The following is a 22,579-nucleotide window of genomic DNA, read 5'->3' as shown; positions in this document are numbered from 1 at the left end:
ACATATATACATATTTGAAATCAGGCACGTGTGTCTACGTACTTGTACTTATAAAATTTTTATATATACACACACATATATATATATACACGTACTTTTGAAAAAAATTTAGTTAAAAATAAATAAGCATCGTTGAATTAGTTAAGTCAAATTGATTTGGGAATTAGATTAATTCACTTATCCATTTGGAGAAATTTCTTTAAATAATTTGCGTCCCTTAAAACATAATTTAAACCAGCCCAAAACCACCCCAACCTAACAACCAAACCCCATTTTTAGAACATATTTGAAATCAGGCACGTGTGTCTACGTACTTGTACGTATGAAAATTTTATATATATATACACACACACATATATACACGTACTTTTGAATAAAATTTAGTTAAAAAAAAATAAACATCATTAAATTAGTTAAGTCAAATTAATTTGGGAATTAGATTAATTCACTTATCCGTTTGAAGAAATTTCTTTAAATAATTTGCATTCCTTAAAACATAACTTAAACCAGCCCCATACCACCCCAACCCGACAACCAAACCCCATTTTTAGCCCAATTACCCACAAACATTGTCCAAGTCTCTAACCTAGTCTTGTACTTACACTCTAATCTTTTTCAACATTATCTCTCTTCCCAACAAATGCTGAACATGAGCTATAACCTAAACACCTCTACTACCAACTCTGTTAGTATCCATATCCATCTCTAAGATTTCATAGATCCACAATAGTTGACTTTGATTCACCAATTGCGCGTTTTCTCCTGAAAATCTTATCCTTGTCAGGAGCAATCAAAATCAAATCTGGATTCTTTGAGATATGTCTTTATCTTACTGAAATTCTTCTAATCAATTCTGACTTCACTCTCAAACAACTAGTTTTTGAGTTCAAGCCATTTTTTTCAGCTATAAATGCATAGCGTTTGTTGCAATTTTGGAAAAGAAGAAAAAAAAAGTGGGAATCCCTCTCCTATTGCCATCTGTGAAACTCGTAAAATCTTAGCCATAGATTTTAGATTCAAAAATCGTTTCTACAACCTTAAATTGAGAGCTTGATATTCTTAGTTTATTTTGCTAAAGTTTATCATCCGCTTCCTTTAAAAATCTATTCGGAGGTAGTTGATAGAGGAGTTCAAGACTCAAAGCCCTAGTTTGTTGCCCCACAAAAGGTAAACTCTATCCCATCTTGCTTGTGTTGTACTTAGTTTTGTTAATCATTTATCATGTGGTTAGTCGAGATGATAGCCGACTGGCTCAAAGTATAAAAATTTGAATGAAATAAATTTTACGGGTTTGAGATCATGTGTATTTGCAACTTGTGATATTACTTGAGTATATTTTATCCCGTCTAGTTAAATTATGTCTAATTTTGGTGATTTATTGATCGACTGAGTTTATCATTCTCGTGTGGATAATCATGAACATAAAATGTGAAATGAAAATAATTTTCTGGTCTTTTTGATTGTCCATATTTGATTGAGTGTTTGTGAAATATTTACGATTTGTGATTTAGCTCGACCAGCTCTATGAGGTATGAGGGCATATGTGTGGTTAGCTGCCCATTATAAGATTATAGCTATGTTGATTTGGATGTTCTGGCCTTAGTAATAGCTACTTATTTTTTCTCTCCTTGGCTATGCTTTTACAATGCATTAGCAACCATAAAACTAGTATGATGAGGCTGAAAAGGTTTAAAACTCAAATACGTCCAGTCGTCCATTTTGATTATGCGAATATGTGGTCTGGTTACATGTTTAAGCGTGGTGTTGCTACTCGTTCTCTGGAAATCGAGCTCAAGGACATGTTTGTCTCTTTTAATTGTTAAAATTTGTTTGTTTAAGGAAAAGGCTGCTTTGCACATAAAAGTGTGAAATAATGTCAAATTTCTCTTTATTCCTTTGCTTTCTGCCTATTTTTTGTTTTAAAGTGTTTATGTGAATCCATGAGTTTCATAATATGGGTCAGGTATTTCTAGCCATTTTTCTGAATTGAGGATATGAGAATGAGCTTCTCTTTGCTTCAAGCTAGTCACCGCATGGGGATATGTTGTCTTTAATGGGTAATAACATGTTGGATTAGAGTTAATAACATAGCTGGGGAAGTTTGTATTTAAATGGAAAATGTAGAGCTATGTTATGTTTATTACGTAAATTCAACCTTTGTTCCACTTTCATTTTCCTATCCTTCTCCTTTATTTACTTTGAATTTGTGAATATGTGAATTATTTTGAGTTTAAAGCATATGCATGAATTATCCCGTCTTGTTTTGTTCGTTACTCGTCCAGCCTTGCTTGTCACTATAAGCAACTGCTTGTGTGTAAACATGTGGAATATGTGATTCATATCTGACATGGATTTAATTAGTGGAAAAATAATATAAAACATAGCACCAAAAAATAGAATTTGATTTGCTCATTATTTCATACTCACAAATTAACTGTTCGATGAATTTTTGATAAATCTGTTAGCTTGTGTATAGTCCGACCGAACTATCATTTTAAAATCAGAAGCTAATCCCTCCCTCTTACGCATTCTTGATCCTCTTGAAATGTAGTCATTACTTAATCGCCTTTAGATTTAGTAAAACTTCTTTCTTCCCTTGTTTTTACCATTTATAATATATAGACGTGTTTATATGTACTGGTTGGTTGAACTTTATTGATCGCAAAGTTCGCTAAGACGCTAGTTTGGTTCATCTGAGTTTTCAAATGAATATAACTAACTCTTTAAGGGTAGTTTGATGTTAGTTTTGGATGATTTGAACATGGAATTAATGGCTTAACCATCTCTTTGTTTGGTTGTTGTGTTCGTAAGATGCAAGCAACCTTTAACTTAGCATGGAAGGTCTCTAAAATGCTTAAAAACTCTACAAACGCTTAGTTGTCCGTAGTAGGATTTCTGTGCCATCTTTTGCTAGAATACTAGAATACGAAATTATGTTTGTACTGTTTTAGGATAGTTGTTTACTTAAATGTGATTTTTAACTTTTAACTTAGTATGAAACAAGTTGTATAAGCCTTAAGGTTTGAAATAAAAGTATTTCACTGTATATTGAAGTTCTCTATTTTCTTTTGTTAGCTTGAGTACTAAAAATAATTAGAAAATCTTGAGAATTCACTGAGAAGGTAGTTTTAGCTACTCTTAGTAGCTAATTATGTGGTTAAGCATGTACCAACTTGTGTCCACTTATGTCACGATCCGAACCAGGGCCTAGTCGTGACGGGTATCTCAAGCCCACCGTGAGTCGAAGACCATCCCCTTAGCCTAACATTCAGAATACAATAGACGAATGTAGCGGAAGTCAATCAAACATGATGATAAAAAGAATAGATAAACCAAATGAAAACTAAGAGTCAAAAAAATAACCAACCCATACTTGTCCACAAAAGCCTCTAGAATCCAGAAATACCAAATTAGGTCGGGACATGCCCCCGACCATGACAAGAGAAAACACATAATTTCCAAAATCTGAAAACAAAGCTAATGAAATGGTAGGGCTTTCCAAAAGATGAAGGCTCACCACTTCACAGCAACTCAATCGATGTGCCACACCACTTAACGCTGCACAGGAATAACAGAAAATTCCTTGGACCCTACATCATGAAATGATGCAGTGTCTAGGGATGGTCAGTGCAGCAACCACTGGCATATAACTCAGAAAAAGTAATAAAATAATGCTATTGCCAGAAATCCAGTTAAAATCACATGCACAACACTTATATATACATATATAAGATGTCGGGATAGGGAAAAGGGTCATGTACATGAAAGTCTAAACTATTAACCTGAACTGTTTAGCTCGCTCCATCCTAAAGGAACCCATGGGATAAATAGATTTAGTTCCCCTGCTGAAAGGCCCCAGTGCGTGTTAACCGCATGTACGAGGAAAGGCTAAACATACCAAAGGGGTAGCCATCCAAATTATAAAGTGCGCACCAAGCACATGGTCACATAGATCCCCATGTTAGCAAACATGGTTGCTAATGTTGCTCCCCATTGGGACTACACATTCACAGTAAGCTACACAATTTCCTTTAAACGCAAATTAAAATAGTTTACATATAAATCCAACTATCAACTAAGGAGTCTTTATTAAGGCATTTTCCAATATGATATCGTCATACCAATATGCTTGCAAGCTAATTCAATTATGCCAAACCAATCTATATAACCATTTGACTCCCAAGGTTCCTTTAATATCCAAACCACTGCCACCAAGGGCATTCCCAAAACTATTTGTATTATCCATTTGTCCTTTATTGCAATGCAATATTTTCAATGTAAGTTAAACTATGTGAGCTTCCATATTCAGTTTCAAGTTTACAAGGTGGGTTGAGGTTAATGCCAATTTCAAGCTAAAAATCCATCAATTTGGGGAAACCCATATTCCCCATCTTAATCCCTATAGTAATGCACCCATTCAGCCCACAAAAACCATTAATCAAAGCATGAATAACATGTTTAAATCATTGGAAAACAATTCAAGTAGAAATCAATTAAAAGCCCCCAACCCAATTTCATACCCAATAATTAAACCACATGAATGTTGAATCAATTTATGCATAATGTAAAATACAACTTTAGGTATGGGAGACATGCCTGAAATACCAAATAATTGAAAGAAATTTAAAATTTGGAGCTTCAATGTTAGTTTCTTGCCTTGGGAGTTAAAGAGTAAAAATAAATTTTTATTTTGATAACTGATGGTAAAAGGGTCATTAGAGTATTTTTAAGTCATGGGGAAAGTGTAAAGGGAGTAAAAGACCAAAAGGACCCTAATTAAAATGTATAGGAAAAATTAGAAACAGTCGTCACAATTTAGGTAACGACTCGTGAGGCCTGACTATGAGTTGTGGCCCAAAGTTGTTACTCGAGGATCAAAATTTTGGTACCTCACTATTATGATGCTGAGTATCTCATCATGACTCATTATCTGACATCATGAGTCGTGATGAAGACTCGCGGTCAGAGGCTGGACTCCTGGGTAACCTTTTGTTATGACAACGAGTCCTTCATAATGACTCATTGTGCCTCACAACAGGTCGTACCCTGGACTCATTATCAAAGGACCAAAACCTGGGCTTTCTTGCTGCCAATACAACAAGTCCTCATCATAACTTGTTATGTCCCATAATGATTTGTACCTTGGACTGTTGTCACTGGAAGTTTTTTTACATTATTTCAGAAACTTGGCAATTCAATTACTAAACTCTTGGAGGGTTTAAAGCTTGAAAACTTGGGGTGTCACATTACCCCCACCCCACCCCTCCCTCAGTATTATGAGTTAAGACACCCTTAGCATGATAATATGAAGAATGCAAACAGAACCCAAGACAAATTAAAAAGGGAAATGAAACTCATACCTCAAGCACTTTCATCCAACACGGGGAACAAGAACGGGTACATGGATTTCATATCTTTCTCAACTTCCTATGTAGCTTCTTTCACCTTTTTATTCCTCCAAAGGACTTTCACCGAAGCTATATCCTTTGTCCTCAATCTATGAACTCGCATATCCAATATCTCAATCGGTACTTCCTCATAATACAACGAATTCATAACACCAACATCCTCAACAAGAACTATTGGAATATAGGATGAATCAAAGATAAACTTGCTAATAAATCCAACTCATAAATGACATTCCCAATCTTTCTTACAATATGATATGGACCAACGTAATGGGGACTAAGTTTCCCTTCTTCCCAAACCTCATAACTCCTTTCATGGAAAAAACGGTCAAAGATACCCAATCACTAAACTCAAACTCTAACTCCCTCTGCCTCACATCTGCATAAGACTTTTGGAGACTCTGAGCAGTCTTAAGTCTTTCTCTAATCACTTTCACCTTATCCATGGCTTGGTGAACCAAGTCAGGACCAAACAACCTAGTCTCACCCACCTCGAACCACCCAATAGGAGACCTATACCTTCTTCCATAAAGAGCCTCAAAAAGAGCCATTTAAATGCTAGAATGGTAGCTATTGTTATAAGAAAACTCAATAAGAGGCCAATGATCAACCCAACTACCTTTAAAATCAATCAAACATGACCTTAGTATATTCTCTAAAGTCTGAATAGTCCATTCCGCTTGTCCATCCATTTGAGGGTGGAAAGCGGTACTAAGGTTCACCTAAGTACCCAAGTCCTTCTGAAAAGAATGCCAAAAATGAGAAGAAAATTGCGTACCTCGATCATAAATATTAGACACCGGGGATCCAGGCAGCCGAAATACCTTCTGAATGAATATCCTTGCATAATCTTCTCTTGAGTAATTAGTCCCCACAGGCAAGAAGTGAGCAGACTTAGTCATTCTAGCCATAATGACCCAAATAGAATCATACTGATTGTGAGACCACGTAAAACCCGTAATAAAATCCATATTAATCATCTACCACTTCCATATGGGTAACTCTATCTCTTGGGACAAGACACCAGGCCTCAAATGTTTAATCTTGACTAGATGGCAAACCATACACTTACCAACAAAATTCATCACATCCTTCTTCATATTATTCCACCAACAGATTTCCTTCGAGTCATGATAATGGCGTTAGATTTTTAATGCAAAGACCACAGATGCTAACTCTAGATCGTGAGTTAGGCAATTCCTCTCGCGAACCTTAAGCTGCCGGGAAGCATAGGCCACAACCTTACCATGCTGTATCAAAACACAATCCAATCCCACACGGGACGCATCATAGTACACAATGATCCCATCAATACCCTCGGGCAGGGTAAAACCAGGCACAGAAGTCAACTTATCTTTCAATTTCTCAAAACTACCCACACAAGCATCAGATGATAAAAACTTAAATCTTTTTCTGAGTTAACTTCGACAGTGGTTCAACAATAGATTAAAAACTCTTCACAAACCTCCTATAGTAGCTTGCCAACCTAAGAAACTCCTATTGTCGGTTGGAGTCATAGGTCTACGCCATTTCTTAACTGCCTCAACTTTCTGTGGATCCACCTTGATCCCTTCACTAGAAAGCATATGCCCAAGAAAGGTTATAATACTTAGCCAAAATTCACACTTAGAAAAATTTTCATACAATTTTGGGTCCTTCAGAGTTTGCAGCACAATTTAGAGGTGGTTGGCATGATTCTCTTTATTCTTAGAGTACACCAAGATGTCTTTAATGAAGACTATAGAAAACAAATCCAAAAACTGCCTGAACACCCGATTCATAAGATCCATGAAAGCAACCGGAGTATTAGTCAACCCAAATGACATAACTAGAAACTTATAGTAGTCGTACCGGTTAAAAAAAATAGTCTTGGGAATATCAACCTCCTTAATTTTCAATTAGTGGTATCCCGAACAAAGATCAATCTTAGAGAAACACCTAGCTCCATGATGTTGATCGAAAAAATCATCAATCCTAGGAATGGGATACTTATTTTTCACTGTAACCTTATTCAGCTACCGATAGTCTATATACATTTGAAGAAACCCATCCTTCTTTCGCGTGAAAAGCATAGGATAGATGAAACCCTTATCAAGAAGATCTTTTAATTGCTCTTTTAGCTCATTTAACTCAGCAGGAGCAATTCTATCAGGAGGAATAGAAATAGGATGGGTATTTAATAGACTATTATTCCTGAAATCTATTTCCCTATTGGAGGAACTCCAGAAGGATCATTGGGAAAAACTTTAGGAAACTCATTAACCACAGGAACAGATTGGAAAGAGGAATTCTCAGAGTTAGAATCCTCAACTCGAACTAAATGATACAAACAACCTTGAGAAATTAATTTCTGAGCTCTAAGATAAAAAATAAACCTTTCATTAAGCACTAAGGAACTCCCCTCCCATTCTATCACCGGTTCATTAGGAAAATGGAAATTGACCTTTTGGGTCCTACAATATAGAGAAACATAACAAGAATAAAGCCAATACATCCTTAAGATTACATCAAAACCCATCATATTAAGTTTTATTAAATCCATCAATGTCTTTTTATGATGAACGAACACCACATAACCCCTATAGATTTTTCTAGCAACAATGGAATCATCCACCAAAGTAGATACAAAAAAAGGAGTCAGAAATATTTTCAGGACCAAAACCAAAATGTACAACCACATAACGGGTCATAAAAGACAGGTTAGAACTTGAATCTAGCAAACCATGCTATATCTCTCAACATACCACTCCACCAATAATACTGCCTTAAATCCCTATACATCTTAGTTGCTGAGCCACATAAAGAATCAACTGAATCAAATCTTAAACACATGGAACACAAATATGACCGTCAAACCTCAGAACATTCTCAGAATCTAAGGTAGCCCTCCTAGACTCACCTTTTCACACCTACCCTCAAATGCTACTAAGCCTACTATCTTTATTCTAACGACCCCAAATCTACTCAAACAAAGTAGGTTTGGCCTCAACACTAGCAATGATCCTTCGAGGGTCAGAAATATCTAAATGAACCATTAAGTTAGCTTAGGAATAGATGCCCAAAGCCAATGGCCGCTAAGAAACTGAAATGAAGGCTAAGTTATCCATACTCACTGACTTCCAGCTCAAGGCGTCCACTACCATATTCGTCTTGCCCAAATGGAAGAGAATAGAGATATCATAGTCCTTCAGCAACTCAATGTATCTACGCTGCCTCAAATTAAGCTCCTTCTGGGTCATAATATATTGAAGATTATAGTGATCAGTAAAGATCTCACAGTGAACCCTATACAAATAATGCCTTCAAATCCTAAGCACAACCATTGTCACTGCCAACTCTAAGTCATGAGTGCGGTGATTGTGATTATGCACCTTTTACTACCTTGGTGCATATATAATAACACAAACCTTCTACACTAGAATATACCCCAGACCAACACTAGACGCATTATAGTAAAACTCTCGCCCTCAATTGGAAGAGTCAAAATAGGAGATAAAGTAAGCAAATCCTTGAGCTTCAGAAAGATCGCCTCACAACTCCCAGTCCACAGGAACGGAACCTCCTTCCTAGTCAATATAGTCATAGGGAATGCAATAGAATAAAAATCCTCAACGAATCCCCTATACTAATCTTCCAGCCCAACAAAACAACGAACCTCAGTAGGTAACGTAGGCCTATCCCCAACTACGAATAGCCTCAATCTTTGTTGGGTCCACTATAATACCTTTCTAGGACACTACCTGCCTCAAGAATGCTAGTGACTTAAGCCAAAACTTGCACTTGGAGAACTTGGCTTAAAGATGATGATCTCTTAAAGTGTGGAGCATAGTCCTCAAATATTGCTCATTCTTCAAGCTAATCCTCGAATATATTAGAATGTCATCAATAAATACTATCATGAAAGAATCCAAATATGGCCTAAACATGCGGTTCATTAGATCCATAAAATCTGTTGGGGCATTAGTCAACCCAAAAGACATCACCAGAAACTCATAATGACCGTAACGAGTCCTGAAGGCTATCTCAGGGATGTTTGCAACCCTAAATCTCAAACTGATGGTAACGAAACCTCAAATATTTGTTAGAAAATACTGTTGTACCCTAAAGTTGTTCAAATAAATCATTGATATAAGGCATTAGATACTTATTATTCATAGTCACCTTATTTAACTACCCGTAGTCGATACACAAATGCATAGAGCTACCTTTCTTCTTCACAAATAGAATTGATGCACCCCATGACGATACACTCGATTTGATTAAACTCTAACCTAGAAGATCTTAAAGCTAACTATTCAACTCTATAAGAGCCATACAATATGGAGCCATAGAAATTGGTCGGGTGCCTGTCTCGAGGTAAATAATAAACTTTATATCACACAAAGAAGAAAGGTCAGGTAGGTCGATCTGAAATACATCAGGATACTCATAAACAACAGGGATAGAGTCAAGAAATAGACTCTCAACGCTAACATCCCGAACATATGCAAGGGATGACTTACAAACCCTCGATATCAGTCTCCTAGCCTTATTATAAAAAATAATCCCCGTCGATGTATGCTTAACAAAACCCTGCCACACAATTTGGGGTACGCCGAGCAAGGCTAAGATTATTAGCAAAACAATTAAGGATCGCATGGTAAGGAGATAACCAATCCATGCCTAGAATCACATCAAAATCTACCATATCTAGGATAATGAGATCAATCTGAGTATCAAACTCCCGAAAAGTAACCAAACAACATTATATACTCGATCCACTACTAAAGAATCACCCATAGGGGTAGCTATACACAATGGCACAGATAAGGAATCTGAACATAAACCCAGCCGCAATGCAAAATAAGCAAAAACATATGAAAATGTGGAACAAGGATCAAACAAAGCAGAAGTTGGCTAGTGGCATAAGAAAATCGTACCTATGATCACAGTATCTGAAGCCTCTACCTCTGTTCTACTAGGTATAACATACAAATAACCCTGTCTACTAGTGAACTGGGTGTCTGTTTGAGCACCTATCCTACCTCCTTGCGAACCACCTCTAGAACCCTAGGGACTAACCCTACAACCTTATGCACCACCCTGGACGATAGTAGCAGTGATTTGAGTGACTGTGTAGTCTAAACCAAATGATCTATCATCCCATGTTTGGGACACTCATGGGAGAAATGACTAATAACCTATAGTCATAGCATGCCCCAGGCACCCTACTTTGTCTAAAAGGTCTAGCAGATCCAATACGACCACCCTGACTCGATGATCCTGATTGAATACCCTTCTGCGGCTAACTGCTGCTCTGACTACTGGAACTACTATAACTGAGCTAACCCTTGTCTAATATCTAAAGCGAAGCCTAAACTGGCCGTCTAGGCTAACCCTGATTCTGAGAAGGCTATTGCTAAGAAGTACCTATTATAAACCCCTTGGACTGTGAACTATGAATCCGTGGCTCCCATTGTAACTGCCTTGGTAATGAGGTCTCTTATCGCTGTCCCCTTGGGCCTCACAATCCATATCCTTTTTAAATAAACATGCTCAGCAATATTAGAAAAAGACTTCCCTTAAGTCACCAAACTCTGTGTAGTCCTATAAATCGATAATCTCTATACCCTAATAAAGCATCAAATCAGCTCGTACTCTGTAGGCAGAATCATACTGGAGTTCCTAGGTAAGTCATGACATCTCACCTCATACTCAACCACATACATGGAACCCTATACCAAAGCAAAAAGATCTTTTTAAAGACACTTATGCATACTGCGAGGCATATACTTCCTCATAAAAGCCTCAGAGAACTGACTCATGTCACTGTTGGAGATCCAGCTAGCCAATAATCAAGATAAACTCTCCACCACCTCCTTATTATCATGTCTAGTTGATAAGCAACAAATTCCACTCCCCACGACTCAACTAACCCCAAATTTTGTAACCCCTCATTGCAATTAGATAGTAACTCATAAGTATTCTCTTTGGGGGTCCTGATAAACATGGGTGAAGTCAAATCTAAAAAATTATCCTAGCATTTTCTCCTTCTCTGAAGACATAAGTGGCTAGGGTACTACCACTTATAGGACTACTAGTGTTCGCAGAACCTCTACCTTAGGCACCACTGCTGGGTTGTGCCCCTAAGTCAACACCATCCTGTATTATTGGCTGAGCTCCCTCAGTTAGATACCACCAACTAACCCCAACAAATATACCAATACATCTTGAAGAACCAAAGAAGATATAAATCGAGATGGATCCTGGGCTGCCCTTAGCCCACCTGCCGGTGTGGTGGAAAAATACATGGAGCTCTCTCAATCTCAGGAGCTATGACAAGATAAGATGATGGATTCCTGGACTAATTTCTAACTGGACTACTGCCCTATCTTGCCCTCGACCACTGGGTTGACCTTGACCCCTAATAGGAACTCTAGCAGGGGCCTCAAGATCTTGATCCCCGACTCCTACACCACGCATCCTATCCATCTGCGTAAAGACTGAACTAATATATATTAAAACTAACTTAGACCCAACCCACACAAATGGATCAAGAAAGTGAGATTTTTCCTTAGAAAGACTTTGTTGCCTCCTAAAGATAGGATATAGACGTCTCTATACCAATCCACAAGACTCTACTAAACATCATCTCTAGTACCAACAATACCAGGAAAACTCGAGCTCTAATACAAAGCTTTCACGACTCAATTTCTCAAGTCGTGATGGCACAACCTTATCCCACCAATAGGCAAGCTAAGCCATAGCCCGAGATGATAGGTAATGGGCTAATAGTCAAAAACTAGAGAGGACTAGATAGAAATGATCACAGTAGTAAAAGTATGTGAAAAATAGAAAGGAAAAATATATAATTTATCAAATGAGAGAAGAAAGGGGACCAAATATACAAATGAATTTCCTTCCAAGACCTGGTAAGGTCGATACTAGAGCCACTACTAAAAGATACCTAGAGTACTAGAAAAAATTCAAAATATAGAAAATATATACAAGCAGTATCAAGTACCAAAAACTAAACTAGAACAGATAAAGGAGGATCAACCTTGGAAGATAGCAAGCTCACCCTGCTCTGGATTAGTACTAAAAGATAGGAATCACGTCAACATTGGCTTCTAGTAATCAGTTCTACATCAGGAAAAAAATGTAAAAGTATAGTATGAGTACTATGGGTACTCAGTAGGCATCATTGTTCGACTGAGCTTAATCTAGGAAAAGTATAACTAAAATGCCAGGGTGTAGTCTAAGTCAACAGTAAACAAGGATAGAACGGTAAACAACTATCAAGCTACACAAATGCAATAAAGGAATAGTAAAAGCAATACAAAAATATAAATACCGTTATAATAAAAGCAAACAAAACATAACCTAACTAGGTCCCCATAAGCCTGCCAGGCACACCAAAAAAGACAATTAACCCAACCTTGCCTCTATAAGCTAGTGGGACACAAATAAAGTAATTAATAAATGAATGTAAATAATTTGTAACTGACCCAATCCTAAAATTAAATCATAGTAGTCATCCAGATCTACACCGAGCTTGAACCGGCACCAATGGGTAGTAAGAAGAGGCTAGACGCCAGGCTCGAACCAGTAGTGATGGACAATAATAAGAGGCTATATGCCAGATTCAAACCTAAAATAGTGGGCGATAACGAGAGGCCACATACATGACATACAACAGAACTCTTAATCAGATGTTGGACTCTAACTAGCACATAGAGGAACCACAACTATCAGAACAACAGTAATTAGTACCAGAATTTCTAAATCATCATAACCAAATGCCGGACTCGAACCGACACTCATAGTAACCATACTCAACTATAAAATTAAAACCAAAATCATACCGTAGCTGATGCTAATTGATGCCAGATTTTACAATAAATGACAAAAATAAAGTACATGTTGACCCTAAACCGTAATTAAAATACATTTAAATAATCATTCATGTAACTTAATTTAAAAGAAAAGAATCCAAGGTTTTGCAACTTAATACCTAGTCCTAAGCTCATAAATACTACATCATACTAAAAGATAACGTCAAAATTTACTAGAACAGGGCCCTAACCTAATAAATAAGGCATGATATATTTAACAAATGATATGAAAACTACAACTATCTGCCCAAAACTAGCATAATAGCACACAATTACTGTAAATAAGTTTTATATAAAGATAGGATAAGCCTAGCCTACCTGGAGGCCAAAGCTAAAATGTTTCTCCGAGAAGCCTCCGAATAGTGCCCCACTAGAACTCGAGCTTGAATAACTTAATTTCTTTTTGTAAATTAAATACAATAAGCAAACTTTTTCCCATAAAACTTATGCCGATATGCGTATGGGTATAAAATGTAACAATGCAAGTATGTTGGTATTTGATAATAGTGTAAACATTTTAATATTACATTAACCGTGAGGATCATTACAGAAAAAGAGTCACCCCACCACTTGTAGGGTGACTAAATGAGCCGTCATCAGTAAAGAAGAGAAATAGACAACGGATGGAGAGAAGATTGACTTGTCATTACTCAAATGACCATGAGAGTCACCCACACTAATCTTCCTATGGGAGAAGCATCTAAATCGAACTATTACCTAATCATTTAGTTAATACTAAGATGATACTATCATAAAAATCAACTTAACAATAATAAATCCAAATCTAATCATTATTAATTCAAAAAATCAAGCAAACTACTCATTAAAATCCCCAAAATCATGCCTAAAAGAGATATCCAAAATAAAAAAAATTAAGAATGTCTCATTGTCTGTAAGATGGACACGAACTAATATGATGATCCATGGAAGCCTGGAGATGGAGTGCTTACCCTTGGATCGAGAAAGCTATCAAATGCTATCGATGAGGCTGTGTTTAAGCCTTTGGAACACTTTCTGCACTCAACAAAAGAATAGTACAGGATAGTATCAGTTCAAACCACTATGTACTTGTAGGTATCATGGGCCAACTCAATTTAATAACATGTATACAACATAAATTCAACACATAACAAGTGTTTAACGAATCATCAAATACATCAATGACCCAAAAATGCTTTACAAATAAGCCACGTAACCATTAAGAGTATCAATCATCTCGTAAACAACTACAGAATCAACAGTAATACCATAAATAACAACTATGTCCTTCTAAACCTCGCAATTACCACACTATTATATCGTTATTGGCTTATTAAACTGCAAGAACTCTCAAAATCAACACTAATTTATATACACATGCTAAGGGACTTATTTTTGCCTAACTAGTCATGACCTGCAGGGAACAAGTTAAGTCCATGTACCATACTGGCGTGGTACCGGATCCTCCATAAATAAGTAGTATCATATTCACATTTGTACCGGCGTGACACCCGATTCTCCATAACTATGTTATATACAATTTATCAAATTCACACTTTCTCTCGGAATACAGTACGATGTACTAAATTTACAAGTGCACTTAAAATTATAAGGCAATTCAATTAAGTTTGATTTTTAATAATTATTCATATAGTTATCAACAATCCAAATATCATCAAATTCAAGTATGCCAAAAGACCAATAAATAAGCATCCAATTTAGTAGCATACTCATAACTAAATCGAATCTAAACTCTAATTAAACCATAACCTACCTCAACTGGGAGTACAAATGCAAGCTACTTGCAAGGGACTTGTCCTTCCATAAAGTCTCTGAATGATCAAAATCTGTTCAAATACATAATCTCCATAAGACTACAAATCTAATAACACCCATTTATAAATTCTTACTCTAAAAATTCTAGACCTAAACCTCACTTTTCTAACCTCCAAAATACGAGGCAAATCACGAAAAAGAAAAGAAAACTAATATACTGTACAACCCTCATTCATGGTAAACATAGAAATATATCTATTTCTATTACTAATGACAATGATTAATAAACTAGCATTTATTATACATAGTTTCTAATATTGCGGTCATTCTTATTGTTAATAGGAATTATAGTAGCAATATTTTAACACCAAGAAAAAAGTTAAATATTAGTAACAAAGTCAACATTGTCATCATCATATCATCATTACCCCATGATTTCTTGTGCCCCCAATCTACATACATGGACTAAATACTTACTCTTGTACAGTAATTGATGTTAAGACATAAATCTCCTAGCATAATGAATTAGAAGCATGGAATTTCTCACCTGAGATGCTCAATGTTGAGGACAGCGCAGCAGTTTTGAACTCCCGTCTATGTATATTTTTTTTACCAATTAAAGGATTAGCCCATTAACTTTAATTAATATTGAGTGTGGGTTATGTGAGAAGGAAAGAGTTGCAATTTTGATCCATCATCACTAATTATATTAATTATCTAAAATACCTAAAACTTTTAATAAATTCTCAAACTCTATTTAAAATTCCATAAAAATAAATCAAATATATAAATTGACTAAAGAGTATGTTCCAAAACTATTAAAAATATTACAATTCTAAATCAAGGTCATTTTGATCAAAAGTTGTCTGTGGTCGAACTTAACTTTCTTAAAACCTAATAACCTAACTAATGACTTAAAGCACTTCCAACACCTCAAGAATTGGTACTATCTATCTCCGTAAGTCATAAATCACGTATACAAACTATGGAGAAAGCTAAAATGGGAAATACAAGTAAAATTCACAAAACGACTAGGAGGGTCATTACATCAGATACCAATTAAACAACCGTTCGTCCCCGAATGATAAAATAATGAACAAGACGGGAAAACAAGAAATTACCTGAATCATCAAAAAGATGCAAATACTTGCTACACATGTTTGCTTTCAGTCTCCCAAGTGGACTCCTCAATAGGATGATTCTTCCATTAGACCTTCATAGATGCTAATATCCTTAGTCCTCAACTTATGGACGTCTCTATCAAGAATAGCAATAGTTTCCTCTTCATAAGAGAGGGTTTCATCTAACAAGACTGAATTCCAATGAATTAAGTGGTTACTATCACCATGAAACTTCTTTGACATAGATACATAAAACACAGGGAGAGCTCCTGATAAACTCGGAGGCAACACCAACCTATAGGCCACCGGTCCCACACACTGAAAAATCTCAAATGGCCCACTATATATAGGACTAAGCTAACCTCGCTTCCCAAAATACATGATACCCTTTATGGATGATACCTTGAGCAACACTTGCTCAGCCTCCATGAAGTACATATCTCTCACTTTCTGATCCGCATACTGCTTTTTCCTGCTTTGAGCCGCTACAAGTTTCTCCTGAATGAATCTAAGCTTTTCCAACAAGTGTCTCAATAGATCAGTACCCCACGGTCTTACCTCAAAGGCATCAAACCACCCCATGGGAGATCTACACCTTCTCCCATACAAAGCCTCAAACGACATCATATCGATACTCGAATGATAACTATTATTTTATGGAAACTCAACCAAAGGTGGAAACTAATCCAAATAACCTTAAAAATCCATCACACACACATGGAGCATATCCTCCAATACCTGAATCATTCGCTCGAACTACCCACTGGTCTGAATATGTAAAGCTATACTAAGGTCCAACTTGTACCTAACTCCTCATACAACTTCTCCTAAAAAATAGAGGTTAATTGAGTACCACAATCTAAGATAATAGAAATCCAGACCCTATGCAACCAAATAATATCCTTAAGATAAATCTTTGTCAACTTTGTTGCATTATAAGTCACCTAAACTAGAATGAGATATGCAGACTTAGTCAATCAATCCATAATAATATATATAGAATCATACTTCCCTAAAGTCTTGGGAAAACCAACAATGAAATCCATGGCTATCCTTTCCCATTTATATTTAGGAATGGGTATCCTTTGAAGAGTACTACTAGGCTTATGATACTCATAATTTATTTGATGACAACTCTAGCGTTTAGCAACAAATTAACTATATAATACTTCACTCGATCCCACCAGTAATGCTACCTTTTTTACTCCAGGATGTATACACTTTGAACAATGAGCCTCATCTAGAATAGTAGGAATTAAATCATTAACACGAGGAACAAAAACTCACCCTTAATCTGTAACACCCTATCACCATCAAAAGCGGCCATGTTAGCCTCACCCCAGAAAACCTTATCACGAATCTTGTGTAACTTAGTATCCCAAAATTATTTAGCCTTGATTTGATAAAAAATATGGACCTTGACTCTATACTAGCTAAAAATCCTCCTCTTTTAGTCACCTCGAGTTGAATAAACTTATTAGCTAGACTCTGAATCTCTCTAGCCAACGAACGCCTGGTAGCATTCAAGTAAGCCAAGCTACCCATACTTGCTGGCATTCTACTTAATGCATCAGCTACCATATTAGACTTTCTCGGATGGTATAGAATGGTGATATCATACTCTTTAAGAAACTCCATTCATCTACGTTGTCTCAAATTCAAATCCCTCTGCGTAAGCATATGTTGTAAACTACGGTGATCAGTGAACACTTCACAACGAACTCCATACAAGTAATCCTTCCATATCTTAAGAGTAAACACAACAGCTAACTCTAAGTGATGTTTTGAATAATTCCTTTCATTAGGCTTCAATTTCCTCAAAGAATAAGCAATCACATTTCTTTCCCACATCAAAATAGAACCTCAACCATAACGTAAGGCATCACACTAAATAATAAAATACTTACCTTCTATAGGAAAGGCAAAAATAGGAGAGGTAGTCAAATAGGTCTTGAACTTTTAAAATCTCTCCTCACACTCATCAGGACAAATAAAAGATACATCCTTTGGATTCAGTTGCGTCATTGAGTAGTAATAAAAGTAAATCCTTTCATAAACCTGCGATAATAACTTGCTAACCCCACAAAGCCATGAACCTCCATCACTAAAGTACGCCTAGAATAATTCTTAACTGCTTCAATCTTCGGAGGATCTACCATCAGCCCTTCTTTTGAAACCACATGCCCCAAAAAGGATACAAAATCCAACCAAAATTCATACTTAGAAAATATTGCATAAAGCTTTTTCTCTTTTAACAAATCCAAAACAATCCTTAAGTGATTCTCATGTTTCTTTTTACCCTTAGAATAAACCAGAATATCATTAATAAAGACAATCACAAAAAAATACAAGTATGGCTTAAATATCCCATTTATCAAACTCATAAAAGCAGCTGGGGCATTAGTCAATCCAAAAGACATCACAAGAAACTCATAGTGACTATACCTGGTTCAAAATATTGTCTTTAGAATATTGTCGGCCTGAAAGTTAAGTTGAGGATACCCAGACCTCAAATCATGTTTGGAAAATATGGATGCACCCTACAACTGGTAAAATAAATCATCGATATAGGGGTAAAGGAAACTTATTATGGATCATAACTTTGTTCAATTGCCTGTAGTCTATACATATACGAAGACTACCATCTTTCTTCTTCACAAAGAAGACAGGAGCACCCCTTGGAGAGGCACTCAGACGAATAAATCCCTTACATAACAAATATTTCAACTGAGCCTTCATCTCCCTAAACTTAATCGGAGCCATCCTACAGGGCAGAATAGAAATAGGATGAGTACCTGATTCTAGATCAATACAGAAATCAATGTCACTGTCTAGTGGCATGCCAAACAAATCTGTAAGAAAAATCTCTTGGAACCCATACACCACAGGAACTAATTCAATAGATAGGACCTCTACATTAGTGTCCTAAAGAAGTTCTAGAAAGGCCAAACAACACCTTACAATTAATCTCCTTGCACCTATAAAGGAAATAAGTTTTTGTAGAGCAAGATTATAATCACCTTCCCACTTAAGTCTATCCATTCTCGGTGTATCCACAACTATAGTTTTAGCATGGCAGTATAATATAGCATGATACAAACACAACTAACTCATCCTAGTATTATGTCAAAATCTACCATGTCTAGAATCATCAAATCTACCCAAGTGTGGTATGATACACTATAAGCATAATAGAACAGGAATGATAAACTCTATCAACAATAATAGAATCACCAACAGGAGTAGACACATGAGTAAGAAAGTCAAGTAAATCACACACCATGTCCAATCCCATAACAAAATAGAAAGTTATCTAAGATTAAATAATATAGTGGTCATTCGATTACAGACAAGAATGGTACTGATAATTACAGCGTCTACTGCCTCTGCCTTAAGCCTACCTGGAAAAGCATAGTTATAAACCCTACCATCAATCTGAATGTCACCCTTGCCAAGTTAAGAATCACCTTAATGGGGTTGCTTATCATCTCTACCTGCGTGGTGACCACCACACCCACCCCATGGATAACCTCTACCATTACCACCACCTCCTCTGCCTGATAAAACCAAAGCTCAAGGATCCTATTGCTATCTAGACTGATCATACTTCCTCAAATAAGGAAAATACCTCCTAATGTGACCAACTCTACCATACTTATAACATATATAATCCAAGGTGGGTCACTGAGTTGATGAAGACGAAGTAAGGTAACCATCAAAGTCTTAAAATAGTTGGCTAGCCCCTAATGTACCCCCACCAAATACCTACATCACTGACTAAATAGGGTGGGCAGGGTATCCTTGTGAACTCAGACCCCTAGGATAAGAACCACCAAAATTGCCCCCTTTGTGGACCTTTTTTCTGCCACTTTGGCATAACCCTCTTGCCTTTCACCCTTTACCTTCTTAACAAAATTAACCATCTCCAGAAAAGACTTACCTAAAGATGTCCTCTGAAGTGTAAAAATCTAAAGACGTGTATTCAAAACCTTCACAAAGAGATAGATCCTCTCTTCCTCCATTTTCAAATGAGATAAATATCGAGCAATCAATAAAATTTGGCCTTATAGTTTGCGACTGACATACTCCCCCTCTTATGATTAGTGAACTCATCCCTTTTTATATCTCTCAATATATGAGGCACATACTTTTCTTAAAAATTGAGTAAAATTTAGTCCAAGTCAATAGAGTCAAACTTGTTGCCCTACACTCTACATAAGCTTTCCACCACATCTTGGCAACTCCCAAAAATTGAAAAGTAACCAATTCCACATAATACATTTCCACCACATCCATCTTGTAAAGTCTCTCATGACAATCAATAATAAAATCATAGGCATCCTTAGACTCGGTGCTATGAAAAACAGAAAGATTCATCTTGAAAATTTTGGAAAACAATTCATGATTATCTCTAATCATCACTTGACCCCCTACCTGTCTAAAAAAATATCTAACTCAGACATCTCTTCCATTCGAGGAGCTACATCAGCAATATGTTATCACATTGGAAGACATTTGAATTAGAGTTGAACCTCTCTGAACTAATGCGACACAATTATGAAATGACATCCCCTTATTCTGTAATAGTATCGCTCTATCCTCTGCTATCTCAGTCATATCCTCTTGAAGAAGAGGAGACACTAAGCTCTCTCTAGCTAGTCTCATGCCCTAAGCTCTACCCTTGATAGGTGTAGCTCTCCTTAATCTTTCTCGTCCTTTCCTTACTTGTCCTCAACACTGAACCACAGCCCCAATAGTCAGTTCAGGCAATATAACTCTTGCTTTATTTTCTTGTGTTCTTACTATTTATGAGAATAAGAATGAAAGGAGTCAAATACCAATTGGGATCACCAGATACCAATTGGAATCAAGTAATAACATATAAGAAAGAAGAATTTGAATTTTCCTAGTGTCTTATAGCCTCTTAAAGAAAAGTGTAGATGTCTCTGTACAAGACTCTATAGATATGTTCTTGTTCGATGAGATAAAAAAACTAGGGCTCTAATACCAACTTTGTCATGACCCAAATGACCATGGGTGGTACCTATACTAATCTTCTTATGGGAGAACCATCTAAACTGATACCTGATCATTAGTCAATACTAAGATGAGATTTTCATAAAAACCAACTTAATGATAATAAATCAAATGTAATTTTTATTAATGCAGAAAATCAAGCAAACTACTTATTAAAATTCTCCAAGACCTGAAAGTCATCGTACAAGAACTTCTAAACAAACATCATGTCTAAAGATATATCTAAAATAAAGAATAATAAAGAATGTCTCATTGCTCAAAAGATGGACAAGAACTAATATGATGATCCATGGTATCTTGGATGGAATTCTCACCCTTGGATCAAAATCAACTTTCAAACACTAAAGATTAGGTTGTGTCAGTACAAATGACTATGTACTGGTAGGAATCATAGACAAACTTAATTTAATAGAATGTATACAATATAAATTGAATATAAGTAGGTAGGCATCAACATATAACAAGTATTTAATGAATCATCAAATACATCAATGACGGGCTAACAATGCTTTACAAACAAGCCATATAACTATCAAAAGTATCAACCATCCAATAAACAACTACAGAATCAACAATAATACCATAAGTAACAATTACTATTTCCTTCTAAACCTCATAATTACCACACTATTAGTTCGTTATTGATTTATTAAACCGCACGACCTATCAAAATCAACACTAATCTATACACATATGCTAAGGAACTTATTTTTGCCCAACTAGTCATGAACTATAGGGGATAAGCAAAGTCTATGTACCATACTAGTGTGGTACTCGATTGTCCATAAGTCCCTCTACTTTTCTCTAGAAGAACAAGGAGCAGCCCTATTTTTCCTCTAGGGTCCTTTAGTTGTACCATTTTTTTCTCAAGACATGGTATTTATAGATTTAGATTGATTCATCCTTAAAGGATTATGGTATCACGTGTATCCAAACTTGAAGTTTTTTAAACAACCCTAAGAATATTCTATTACAAGGCAATCTTATTGTAATACCCCATATTTTGGGCTAGAATGAAAATCGTCATTTCTACGCATTGATGTTCTAAAAGCCATAAATCCTATGAAAATTTGGTATGTTAATCAATTATGTAGTGTGGAAACCTATTTGAGCATGAATTGAGATCATAGAGGTCCTCTAACTCAAGGTCAAGTTGAAAGCTTTCCTATCATTCGAGTTTTAGTGAGCGCCAAAACTTAGGTCAACTTTAATTGATCATAAATCCTTTTATATGATGAAATGGATGGCCTACTATATATCAAATGAAATATCTTCAAATTAGATTTCCAATGATACCAATTTCATCCAAATCCGATAGCGGAGCAAAAAGTTATGCCCATTTTACTCTAGCATATCAACCTGGCAACTGAGTGACGACAATTCT

The 22,579-nt window shown here is 36.1% G+C and overlaps 1 long non-coding RNA gene across 2 annotated transcripts in view; it reads left to right on the top strand.

Moving 5' to 3' along the window:
- The first annotated feature begins 356 nt into the window (after positions 1–356).
- Positions 357–22,579, top strand: part of LOC124886397 — a 34,062-nt gene continuing 11,839 nt past the window's right edge. The window contains exon 1 of one of the 2 annotated variants that reach the window (XR_007043522.1): positions 357–1,167. This is a non-coding gene — a long non-coding RNA (uncharacterized LOC124886397). The remainder of the gene's footprint in view (positions 1,168–22,579) is intronic. The other variant, XR_007043521.1, reaches the window with a different exon arrangement.

This window comes from Capsicum annuum, chromosome 8 (genome assembly GCF_002878395.1).
Source record: "Capsicum annuum cultivar UCD-10X-F1 chromosome 8, UCD10Xv1.1, whole genome shotgun sequence".
Lineage (NCBI taxonomy): Eukaryota > Viridiplantae > Streptophyta > Magnoliopsida > Solanales > Solanaceae > Capsicum > Capsicum annuum.
Note: the sequence above shows the minus strand (reverse complement) of the source record. Positions and strands in the feature narration are given on the sequence as shown.